The 13,579-nt window shown below is 39.7% G+C and overlaps 1 protein-coding gene across 2 annotated transcripts in view; it reads right to left on the bottom strand.

The window, feature by feature from the left end:
* raver2 (ribonucleoprotein, PTB-binding 2) overlaps nt 1-13,579 on the bottom strand; it is a 67,208-nt gene that overhangs the window by 39,034 nt on the left and 14,595 nt on the right. The window lies entirely within an intron of this gene.

Here is a 13,579-nt window from a genome sequence, read left to right as displayed (position 1 = left end):
CTGGCATAATCACAGTAAAGCAAGTTATTATTACACTTGGGTTAGCAACTAGGGATGTAACGATATACCAAACATCATGATACAATATTATCACACTATGAAGCTCATGATACGATAATTATCACGATATTGTGGGGGGGTTGACGATATTACAAAAAAGGGTCACTGTATTGTAAAAAAAATGAGTTCATATTAAAAAAAAAAAAAAAAAGCACATTACTTTACTTTTGTAAATAACAGCAATGCATATAAACCACCTACAATCTCTAATAACACTTAATATTGAGGCACTTGCTAATGCACACTTATATTGAGTTCCTCTGCATATTGACTTGATTCAAAAGCATATTATGTTCCCCATTCATCTGATGATTAGCGTGAATTTTAAACACAGAATGGCCAAAACATCCATTATGAAAATTAAATTGCACTAAAAAACTAGCCAACAGAGGGTGTTAGAATTGCATAAAATGGAAATCAACCTGACTTTTTGTGCTACTTTTAATATCGTGACATGACAATAGTTTTAATATCGCGATATCATGATATTTCCATTATTGTTACATCCCCACTGGCAACAAAGGAGCCATTTGAATGTTTGTTCGTAAAAGAAACCACAGAAGACACCGTTAGATATCTAAAAAGAAGATTGATATTCTTTTCCTATTGTTTCTTTTTATTTCCAGGTGAACGAGGTGGCCCATATTGGATGTTGCCATACTAGCCATAAAATTGGCAAAAAAATATTCAGAAAATTGAGTTTCAATGACAATTAAAAGCAATGGTTCGGTATTGATCCAATGAGTTTGGACTTAATGATACATCCTAAAGGATCATGTGAACAAGGCATCTTCACAAATTTGCCGCATCCAATACAGTTGTGTCATCTTTCTATTCAAGGCGATCATCCTTCCCAGTTCTCACTCAAGGTATGGTCTACATATGTACTATAAATATTGTTTATGGTAATACTTGCTAGCACTCATCAGCAAAGGGTGACAATCAGCAGCATCAAACATAGGGATCCAAGTAAGTACTGTAGGTAATTGAACCCCATGTCTGTCTTCAAGTGGCTCACCTTTAATTAGTAAGGGTTGGTGAAGCACTTAACTTTTTAAAAGGCATATTATTAATCAAACAAACCAAAGAATACATCTCAAGTGCCTCCTTTGTGGTAAAACACCTGCAAAATTAAGCTGATAGCCTATATTGTATAAGACTCACTAAAACGTGAGATGCAGCCTTGGTGGTGCTTCTTGGAATTGCAGAGCCTCAGAGACCCTCATCTTGTTTCCCTTATCTGCACATTTATTTCTCTCAGCCCGACTTCAGCACTGCAGTAAGCACACATGTAAACACTTGAGATGAACTGTGTCATCCTCTCCTCTCAGCCTTGGAGCCTTTTGTCTTTCAATACGTTGGACCTCCCCCACTCGTCTCTTTATCGCCACCAGTTTCTCTTGATTGTGTTCACATTTGTTTGCCCCATTGTCATCTATATGTCACTGCACAGAATATGTAAACTGGAACCAAATCAAGAACAATACTTCTTGGAAACCATATATTTTTATAGGCGACAATTTTGAGAATGCTTTTTCAATTAAAGGTGCATAAAGTCATGCTTGGTTGAGATGGGTGTGAAGGAACTTGAGAAACCTGCCCTCAACTCTATTGAACACCTTTGGAATGAACTATAACAGATATCCATCCATCCTTTCATTCTGTGAACATCCTCACAAGTGCCGTGGCAGTGCTGAAGGCTATCCCAGATGGCTTTGGGTGAACTGTTCACCAGCCTATCATAGGGCACGGAACAGATACGTAAGCCATATTTGAAATTGATGAAAAATCCCACATATGTACACTAAAATAATCTCAGAGAAAATATTTTCCAAATATACCTTCAAATTTCACGTTACTAAGAAAAATCTCGTGAGTGAAGTCAAGTTGCCACTGAATTTCAAGTAAGTCGAGTCAAGTCACCACTTCACTTTGTACACTTTGTATGTTGTCGCTTTAAGAAGTTCAGTCAAGGTGACGTGCATTAGTATACAGGGGCCCTGCCACATCAAATATGGTGGATACTCACAAGGAGAAAAGCAACTCGAAGTGTATGTAGGCATGTGAAATCCGTGAAGTAGATTTTGACTTTTTGTTGTTTTTAAAGCGGAGGTGTCCAAACTATGGGATGGGTGGCATTTACGGCTCACCCTACAGTTTCTAGCGGCCCTTCGCATATATTTAAAAAAAAAAAAAAAAAACTTTGACAACCCTATTGGGTGATTGTGTGGAAAAAGTACTAATAAATTCAACTTATAGCGCTTGTTTAGATATAGAATTGAACTATTTACAAGTAAAATAGTAATAAAATGTAATTTTATAATGCCTCATGAATTAAGATATTTCAGTTTCAGAGGTAAAAATGTTTTCCTCCACTTTCTGCTCTCTGGTCTTATTTGTGAACATATCACATTAATGATTAACCAAAATCTTCAAGTAAACACTGCGTTAAAAAATGTCTCTTATTATCGATAACATATGCTTTGGTTCTGTATGTGGAGATCAGGTAAAGGCAGGGGCTGATCTATTGTAGTGCGATACAGGCCTGTAGGCCAACCCAATATCATGAAAATTCCCGCACAGATCAACTTTAACAGGCTTTGCTTGACATTTTAGTGTATTTAATCAAGTCAGACAATGTCAAAGTGGATCTTGCATCCTTCAATGTTTCTGAATGCGGCCCTCAAATGGAAAAGTTTGGACACACCTGCTCTAAAGTAGCCGATGTCACCCTCTTTGTGAAGATGACACATACGGGTGCACAGGTGATCATCGTTCCACACAGACTAAACCACATTTAAACCAATTCAGACTTTCTACATTACGCGTCTGCAGTCCACATGCAAGACCAAAGAGGTTTCCATACGCACAAAACAGGGTTGACTTTCAAACACAATATAATCTAATACAGTACAAAAGGAGCATTAAAAGGTATGCACTCAAACGCGAATAGATAAAATTCTTACTTGCAAATGCTTAAATAGTAGGGGTGGGAATCTCTGACATGAGGCCGATTCGATATGTATCTCGATACACAGGTTGCGATTCGATTGAAAAACGATTATCTTTCAGAACAGAACGGTTCGATACGGTTCGATTAAGTTTGGGAACGATACAATTTTCGATTCGATACGATTCATTTCAATATTCAAAAATTATAGTGACATTTGTTGCTTGTAAACATTAATCTTAAAACACCACAAATTTTTACAGTATCTACAAATGTGTTAAAAAAGAACAACAACAAAAATGTCTTGTAAATTTTTATATATTGAATCAATTATTTAAATATACCGTAACAAACGGCTGGGTGATATGACTGAAAAATGTATCAGTTTAAATATTTATTAGTCATTATTGACAGTTATAATTGTTTTTTTGTTTTTGTTTTTTTTCTTCAAAATAAGGATCAGGAAAACAAAAGGCTGATAATTTAATGTGAAGTATAAATATTTAACCTTTAGACAGACACCAACACAATTAAACAGAATATGTGCACATTGTGAAGTATTTCAGAAACATAATTTTAAGACATGAAATAAACCTAACGTTCAGCCAAAAGAAATATGAAGCCACCTTATGGAACAATAAATCTATCAAACACATTTTAACCACTTAATATATGCAAAAATATTTCCAAAAGTGCATTTCCCTTTTTATTAACAATTTTTGTTTTTAACAATTTTTGTTTTTCTTTTGCCATCACATTCATTTTTGGTTAATGTATGACATCTTTTTTTTTTTTTTAATCTGAGACACGATGATGACCACGGAATCACTGCTGTTTGTTTTGTTTTTTTGGGCTGTCGTTCATTTTGAGTTTGATGACATAATCGCGGGCACGTCTCAGTTCTCCTATCTGTTGCTCATGCTAGTTGTATACATTGACAGGGAGCCACAAACTGAGAAATGAGATACTTGCAGTGTGCTTTTAGCTTAGCTGGTGTGTTGGCTGTGGGACATACCTGTGTCGTTTGAATCCATGCATTGGATCGTCACGGGAGTTATTCTTTTTGGCTCGCGCGCAGTACCAACGCCGGCCCGGGACATACAAGTGCACCGAGAGGACTCGATAGCCATGGGAAATACCGAGATGTACGGCACCGGCTCTCTGTAAACACGGAAGTAGCTTGAATAGTGATGCTACTGAAATGTAAACAAAACAAGTAGAGCACGGCGCAGAATGAAAACCATAAAGCCTCACTCGCAACCGATTCAAAGCCACGCGATATCCGGTCCACAGCTTTACAAGCAATGTATCTAAGGATTCCCGGCGGATTTTGGATCGGTTGACAAGTCTCCTACCGATACGGTCGTTTAGCTCCCCTTGACGAACGATGGTTCGGTCGAATCGGTTTTTTGTCCCACCCCTATTAAATAGGTCTCAGGTGCAACCGTTTTAGTCACTCAACAGATTCTTTTGACCTACTTAAGTTTCATAAAGAGGAAACAAAATCATCAATGTTCTTTCTCGGCCAGGAGTTGCAGCATAATGGTGCATTTTGGGCAGGTACATTGTCATGGTGAAGCAGCCACTGACTGTCCTGCCACAGCTCTTACCTCTTCTCATGCAATGAGCGATGCAAATGCAGTAGGATTTCTTTATATATTTTATATATATATATATATATTTCTTTGATTGTTTGGCCAGCATTTAAGCATAAACAGTTCGGTATATGTACAGTATGAGGCCTATTCACTAAAGGTTTGCGTCACCTTTGCACCGCGCTAACCGGCAAAAATGGAGCAATTAGGGAGCACCTAATTCACTAAACACGCGCAGATGGGGATATCCGTCACTAAGTGCTCTGCCGAACAGATTGCGTCACGGTGCGCCGGTGTTATTTGCACGTATGTAAATGAGGTAATTTGCATACATTTGACGCAAAATATGCCCACCCCAATGCAAATGAGACTCATTGATATGCAGCGTCTAATTCACTAACGCCAGCGCAAATAGCAACATCTCGTTTGCGTGACGCAAATAACGTTTTTGGAAAGCATGTATTAACCTGACGCACCTCGATCTCCGGCAGTGCATGCCATTTGCCACACAACATGCACGGCTGATCACGCAGAGAGGAGAGAAAGAGAGAGAGAAAAAGAGAGCCAAGGGGAAATATTTCCGTGTTAGTTTAAGACACATCGCGTAACCCGGGCTGATCGGCAATAGCGGGGAGGCATTTTACGATCATTTTTACGTGCCAGATGCATACTGTACGGCCACGCCAACCTCTGAAAATATATTTTTGAAACACGATCGCACCAATAATTTGTACTTTATGAATGAATGACGTCGTTGTCGTCCTCTCTGCTCTGTACAGCTTAATGGCGCTATAAACGCTTACTCTGGGTCCAACCTCGCTTTCTGGTAATGTCATCTTTCTTGCAACTGTTACTATAACAAGCATGTTCTTGGCGCAAATCCATTTCCATATGTGGTAAATCAGGTGCAAATTTGCTCCAAGCTGTCAGTTTTGTGGGCGTGTTTGCGCCGGTAAATGATTAGAGTAATATCCTTAGTGAATAGGTGGGTAACTAGGCGCAGACTGCGGGTGCAGTTGTGGTGCAATATTTCGTGCTATTACTGGACGCAGCGCATTCTTAGTGAATATGCCCCTATGTTTTCAGCAGTGTTGCCGGTAACGCAACACAACTTTTTTGAGTAACGCGTTACTTAGTAACGCGTTACTCAAAAAAGTTGCTTTCTAAAGTAACTAATAGTCTAACGCGTTACTTTATTCTACAAAGTAGTCTGATTAAAGTTACTGTCCAGAGAATCAATGCGTTACTCCACATTTTCATGAAGAAGGCAAGCGATCTCACTGTTGTAACAGTCCCAAACAACTACTGCTAACTACGAAGATGAGGCAGAAGTCATTGATCACCACACTGAATTCAGCCATGGTCTGGTCATGAATGGTTTGCACATTCAAAACAAAAGTGATGATACTTTCACTACTAGTTTTATTAACCAACAGGCACACAACACAACAAAAAAAGTGTGCATTATGGACCATAAAAGTGGTAAAAAAAATAATTTATTTCCATCCTCAACTGGTCCGTGAAGCATTATGGGATGAGGTCGTCTCCGCCCTCTCGCCAGGGGGAGTGACGTCAGACAAGTTACGTTTTCAGTAGGGGTGGAACAAAAAAACGATTCGACCGAACCATCGTTCGTCAAGGGGAGCTAAACGACCGTATCGGTTGCGAGTGAGGCTTTATGGTTTTCATAACAATAGCAAGAGTTCTGCGCCGTGCTCTACTTGTTTTGTTTACATTTCAGTAGCATCACCATTCAAGCTACTTCCGTGTTTCCGTGCTCGCGACACGGCGCGCGCGCGCGCAACGAGTGACAACATACAAATGGAGACAGTTAGCAGAAGCCGGTGCCGTACATCTCGGTATTTCCCATGGCTATCGAGTCCTCTCGGTGCACTTGTATGTCCCGGGCCGGCGTTGGTACTGCGCGCGAGCCAAAAAGAATAACTCCCGTGACGATCCAATGCATGGATTCAAACGACACAGGTATGTCCCACAGCCAACACACCAGCTAAGCTAAAAGCACACTGCAAGTATCTCATTTCTCAGTTTGTGGCTCCCTGTCAATGTCTACAACTAGCATGAGCAGCAGATAGGAGAACTGAGACGTGCCCGCGATTACGACAGCCCAAAAAACAAAATATAAACAGTAGTGATTCTGTGGTCATCATCGTGTCTCAGATTAAAAAAACAAAAAAAGATGTCATACATTAACCAAAAATGAAAGTGATGACAAAAGAAAAAACAATTGTTAAATACAAAAATTGTTGATTAAAAAGGGAAATGAACTTTTGGAATTATTTTTGCATATATTAAGTGGTTAAAATGTGTTTGATAGATTTATTGTTCCATAAGGTGGCTTCATATTTCTTTTGGCTGGACGGTAGGTTTATTTCATGTCTTAAATTTATGTTTCTGAAATACTTCACAATGTGCAAATATTCTGTTTAATTGTGTTGGTGTCTGTCTAAAGGTTAAATATTTATATTTAACATTAAATTATCAACCTTTTGTTTTCCTGATCCTTATTTTGAAGAGAAAAAACAAACAAACCAAAAAACAATTATAACTGTCAATAACTACTAATAAATATTTAAACTGATACATGTGTACACACTGGAATAGCGGAACAAACAAACAATGGAGGAATTTAGGGAATTTTCATTTTCAACCTGGATAGATTTTTATTTTTTGTTTTATAAAAAGTATTTACGTTACAAGAAGTCAAGAGAGACTGCCTATTTTGTTTTTCATAAAAAAAACCTTTATTTTCATGTTAAAAATGCACTTTCAATAAAGTATTTGGAACTCCGTTTCTACTGCATTATTTTTATGTTGAGATGGTGTTATCGGCAGCTGCTGAAAGTAACTAAAAAAGTAACTTTTAATCTAACTTAGTTACTTTTAAAATCAAGTAATCAGTAACGCAATTTAGTTACTTTTAAAACCAAGTAATCAGTAAAGTAACTAAGTTACTTTTTCAAGGTAACTGTGGCAACACTGGTTTTCAGATACCACTCCTGTAACCATTTCAGAAACATCTTGTATATACTGTATCGTTACACATACAATACAATATTTGGAAGCATCTGCGACAACTTACATATCGAACAGACCTTTACACATCACAAAACAGTGATGGTGAATAGCACCGGAAATGACAAAATGATGAAATCAAAAAGGGGAACAGAAAAGCTACCTTTCATTGAGTACACAAGATAAACCAATGGGATTTTTGCTGGCATGTGCAGTCTTCTTCAGTGAAGTGAATTCAGTGACGAACACAAAGGTTTCTATTGAAATGCTGAGACTCCCAGGATCACCATGGCCATTGTACTCTCACATCCGTTCCGCAGTGTTGTCCAATAACTACACATACCTCTGCACTTGTGCTGTGCTGTGGCAAGTAGCTCACACCGTGGGGTGAGTCTGTCATGTGTACAGGCTGGTTAACATCTTCAAACTAATAACTAAAAATGCAAATATGTGTATCTTATTTGAGTTTTTTATTCAAATCTTAGAAGCAGAAACAAGCTGGGGTTTAAACTAATAAACATTAATGAAATACACACACACAATGCAGCTCAACACCAAACGAAGACCATTCATACAGTGAACATCCATCCATCCATTTTCTTGACCGCTTATTCCTCACAAGGGTCGCGGGGGGGTGCTGGCGCCTATCTCAGCTGGCTCTGGGCAGTAGGCGGGGGACACCCTGGACTGGTTGCCAGCCAATCGCAGGGCACACAGAGACGAACAACCATCCACACTCACAAGCACACCTAGGGACAATTCGGAGTGCCCAATTAACCTGCCATGCATGTCTTTGGAATGTGGGAGGAGACAGAGTACCCGGAGAAGACCCACGCAGGCACGGGGTGAACATGCAAACTCCACCCAGGAAGGCCGGAGCCTGGACTCGAACCGGAATCCTCAGAACTGGGAGGCGGACGTGCTAACCACTCATTCCACCATGCCGCCACAGTGAGCATTATGGTGATAATTCTTTTGGGTAGCTTTTTTTTTCCAACTAGAACTGAGAAGGTCTTAGTCAAGGTGGTGTCCAGAAATTAGCAACTGCTGTTAGCGCCTGTCGTTGTACCCTACTGGACGTCTACAGCCGCCACAACCGGTTGCATCGACTGGTTTTCTAACTAGTAACTACCTTTTTTTTAAAAATACAGTACAGGTAATGACGGATCATGGCTCTACGCTAACTTTTGCTCTGGTATTTAGGGTGGCCAGACTTCCGGATTTAGGCCGGACAGTTCTACCTTTTAGTGATGTGTCTGGTGTCTTGTGCAACCCTAAAGTCCAATTCACACTGGCTGCGGAACGGATGCGGTGCGTTCTCCGCACGGCGGCTGTACGGACACCGCAAGGATAGAACACATTCATGTCTATGTGTCAATTCACACCAGTTGCAGTGCGGTGCGTCTGCGGTGAGGAACGACTGCGGCGATGCGGAAGGTTTCTGCAAGCATTCCACTTTTTCCGGATGCTGCATGCGAAATTTCGTGAAGCTGAAGAAATGACACGAGTCGGATAGGAAATCGTGTGTCTCGCATCAAGGTAAATCTGGTATATTTCAAAATAAAACCGTTTGCGAACTCGTTTTTTGTGGGAGGGAAGCTAGCTAGCTACATAGCATCACACGAGTTTTACATTTAAGACAAAAAATGAGCTCAGAATAAATTAAACATGACAAAACGACATTATTTAAACACAAAACGTACTTACCCATGGTAGAAGTCCCAGGAATAATGTCCAAAAAGCATGTGACACAAGATAAGCGTGTTGTTATTGGGTGAACTCAACTCTCCAGCGTAAACCCCACGTGATCTTGTGGTCTGTTGGGAGCGGTTTGAATTGCAGTCCTTGCGGAAGCCGTACGGAAGCCGTACGGAAAACGCAATGCGTCCTTTCCGCAGTCAGTGTGAATTGGGCTTAAGCCGGACACTGGTTTGTCTGCCTTTTAAAAAAAGCGCTAGCAAAAATGCCAAAAGGCCGGACATCTTTTAAAAGTGAATGGATGAAAGAGCACAATTTCCTGGCCAAAAGCAGAGACTGGTTTCACGGTTTCTGTACGATTTGCCGGTGTGATGTCGACGTGAGCAGTCAGGGCAAAGCAGTCAGAACGTCACGCGGGGACGGGGAAGGTGAAGAGGCGAGCATCATTGTAGACATGTTTTCCTTGTTATTTGTTTTTCAAAATAGGTTATGTCATTGGAGCGCGGTTGGAATAACTGGTTGTCTTTTTCACTATCCATTCATTGTAAAGCTACGTGCTGCACTCTAGTCCCCTCCCCTCCAGCCTCCAACTGCTTAAATTAGAAATTCGAAGGAGCGGCGGCTATGATTTAGGAATGGTGGGCCGCCGCTCCTGAATGAATGGAATGGAAACTCTGCACTTAATAGTCACGATTTTAAAAATCCCTGGCAACTTTTACGGTTTTATTTATTTTATTTTTTAATGAAACGCATTGCGGGCACGCTGGTGGGCTTCTTTACCACCAGGCTTAGCAAGTTTTCTGGGGGGAACCCTGCTATGTAAGTGATTTCTTGATTGAACAAGTCTGGAGGTAATCAGGCTTGGGTGTGGTCAATCGAAAAATGGACTCAGCGTACCAAAAAATGTGATGAGCCAGTTAATTCATGATTTAATAAGGTTAGAATTTGAGAACAGGGCAAATACCTTTTCATGGCACTGTACCTCATATTTGGCCTTTGCTATCTCTAACTTCACCTTACGTATCGTCTCCCTATATTTTTGCCTTCTCTCCTCAGTCCTCTCAGTGTCCCACTTCTTCTTAGTTACCCTTTTTTTTTTTTTTTTAGTAATTAGAAATGAATGATTAAAGTTAAAACACAGACATTTCCGTTAGATGTGCAATTGCTCTATATGACAGTTTTAACATCCGACTGACTGCATTTGGTTGCTTGCATATTGCGATGGTGGGTGTTGCAAAGCAGCCATAACAGCCTGGAGGATAACCACAAATGGAAACACGGGGGTATGTACACAATCAAAGCATGGCATGCTGAAACGCGCACATTAGCAATGACAGGAGCACTGCAGGACACTTTCAAAAGGACAGACATAAACACTCTCATCATGATGACCTAATAAGTCCAACTGCAGAGGCCGAGTGGGAACTGATATGGTCAATGAAGTGAAGAAACTTAGGTAGACTCCCTCGTTTCAATGTAAGCAGTATGAAACGCATAAGAGATTTATGCTAGCTCTATTGTGAAGGGTCATAAAATAACGTATCCAATAAAAATGATTAAAATCCAAGCTGACTTCTGGTGGGTGTGGGTTAAGTGAGTGTACACTGCAATGGTGGCCAATAAATCATAGTACTGTACATTATAGTATATTAAGTATCACATACACAGAACCAAAACATACATATGATTCGGGAAAACGTGCGATCTTACTAAATTTCCTATGGGAAAACTGTCTTAAATATGAACAAACTTGAGCTGGACAAGCATCTCTGTTCAGATTGACTTTTAAGGCTCCACTGTACTTTACCTTTAAACTTCACCCAATAACATTGAAAACGTTGCCACTGTTCTTGCTTCAGTGTACTTTTGTGTCTGTATTTGTGAAATAAGCTGGGGCTGTGGGGACTTCACACCAATTATAAAATAGTCTCAGTCTCATGAGCACACATAGAACATGCAGTTTCCTCAAGAGGAATGATGCCATTACAATTTGATACCTTCTTGTCAGCAGTGTTTTCATTGCAAACTGCAATAGGAAAATTCCTTCATATTCACCATACATTTTTATACCGCGTATTAGAGCTGGTCATCGTTAAGATCCTCATGATTTATTTCAAATTAGATTCTCTACATAGCAATTCAACTGCAATTGATTTAAATTCTCCAGGTTGAATTTGATTCAATATTGATAAATTGCTCTGATATTAATTCAGTAATGAGTACAAACACACAAAATATGAGTAGCATTTAACCCTAAAGATGTGGCATGTCATGTTACATTTTTACGGGGATTTAAAGTGTGTGAAAATAACACACAAAAAAGCACTAACTTGTTTGTGCATATGGAGTACAAAAGTAAACAAAAAACATGACAGCGCTATATTGAAAAAGTAAAGTCTAGAAAGTGTCTCAATCAAGACGCTCAAAATTCTGTAGAGTGGATTATTTCTACAATATTTAACTATTCTAAACAATATTTAACTACAATAAAAAAAACAATTCTGAAATTCGGGGTAACACATATCTTACAAACTTACAGAAGGTAATAACTCAAAAGAAGACAGAATAATTTAAGACGGGCAAATACAGGCAAAATGGGATTATTTAATAAACTGAGATTTCTAAAAATTTCTGGATATTAACAATACTATCAAATTAAGAATTTGCCATTTTTCTACCAGCCTGGTAATAACAGGCCAAATAATGGATTAAACTAACATTGAAACTTCTCAAGATTAAATCACGCTCATATTTTAAATATTTTTTTCTTCTAGATCTTTCTCTCTCTCTCTCTCTCTCTCTCTCGCTGTATGATGGCTGGAATCAAATTTGTTTGTAAACGTATTTACTCTCGATGAAATGAGAAGTGATAGTTAAAGGTGGGTTCAAGGATATTTTTGTCCCTGTGCGTTTTCCGGGTTGATCATCTTAACGATTGTTTCTCGATCCTGTTAATCAATCTGCGTAACGACGTCGTGCGTGCTCATTCCTAGCCGCTCCTCCGAACTGACTGCGTACTTTGAAAATAGCTGAGAGCCGCAAGAGGACATCCGTATGAAGCTAGGCTGCAGAGACTGATGAAGATGATGATGAAGATGAGCTTGGACGTTAGTAACATTTGAGAGGCGTTTCCCCCAGACGGGCAGGAGAGCTAGTAGGATGGTCTTCCGCTTGCACAGTTTTTTAAACGTGACAAACAGATGTTTGGCTTCAACTTTTCAAGGACATCACTGAATCCACCTTTAAGTCATGGGTCAGTCTGTACGTCCAAGAGTCACATAAGAGGCACTCTCTGCAGACATCAACAATCCTAGATTAACAGAATGTGTAAAGCTTCAGAACTAGAGCTGGGAAACAAAGTCAACCAAGTCCAACCAACCACAAAAATTGGTCGGCGCAAAAATGCATGCGTCAAAGCTATTTTAATACTAAAAAAAAAAAAAAAAAAAATGGCACCCAGAAGTTGACAGTCCTATTCAGGACAGCAACTTCTAACATGTTTTCGTGTTGGTATTGCGTATTGGGGTTCGAGTGGCGTGTTTGTACCATGTTCTTAACCCGAGCATTTCCCACAACACTGGTCCTTGCATTTGAATGCAGCTAGAGACACTGTTCTGTACCTTCTGTGTGCAAACAGAAAGCTTGGTGGCATGAATGAATACAAATTATAGACATTTTAATATGTATTGCTTAATACGTACTAAATAAGTAGAAAGTGAAGAGCTTATTTTGGTGAGCTCATTATAGCAAAACCACATCCTTGCTATAATGTACTATTTTCGGGGTACTTAAAAATTCATGACAATATTACCTAGAAGCCTTTTGCCTATTACATTTTTATTCAAAGGCCCATGAGAGAACTCTCCCATTTTCTTATTCTCATACAAGCCTCTTCCACTGCATTCTTGGTAAATTGCTGCATCATAAGTTTAAGCAGTTAGAGTCGGCATTTATTCAGCTGTCCCATTCTAACAGAACTTGCTAAAGTACGCCTTCACAAAGCAGTTGGGTCATGTCCCATTATGATAACAAGATGTGAGGTGACGCCGGCACAAAAGCTACAAATGCTTTCAACACGAGCAACTTGGGCAGTACGTCTCGGGTGTTGAACTCGAGTCACGATGAGCAGCGTTCTGTCTTGTTAACACCCCTGATAGTATGTCAGAAACCGACAAATTCTTGGGTCAACTTCACTCTCCCATTCCCCGTCGCTACCGTTCATACAGGACAGCAAGCATGGAAA

Source organism: Festucalex cinctus, chromosome 10 (assembly GCF_051991245.1).
Source record: "Festucalex cinctus isolate MCC-2025b chromosome 10, RoL_Fcin_1.0, whole genome shotgun sequence".
In the NCBI taxonomy this organism is placed as follows: domain Eukaryota; kingdom Metazoa; phylum Chordata; class Actinopteri; order Syngnathiformes; family Syngnathidae; genus Festucalex; species Festucalex cinctus.
Note: the sequence above shows the minus strand (reverse complement) of the source record. Positions and strands in the feature narration are given on the sequence as shown.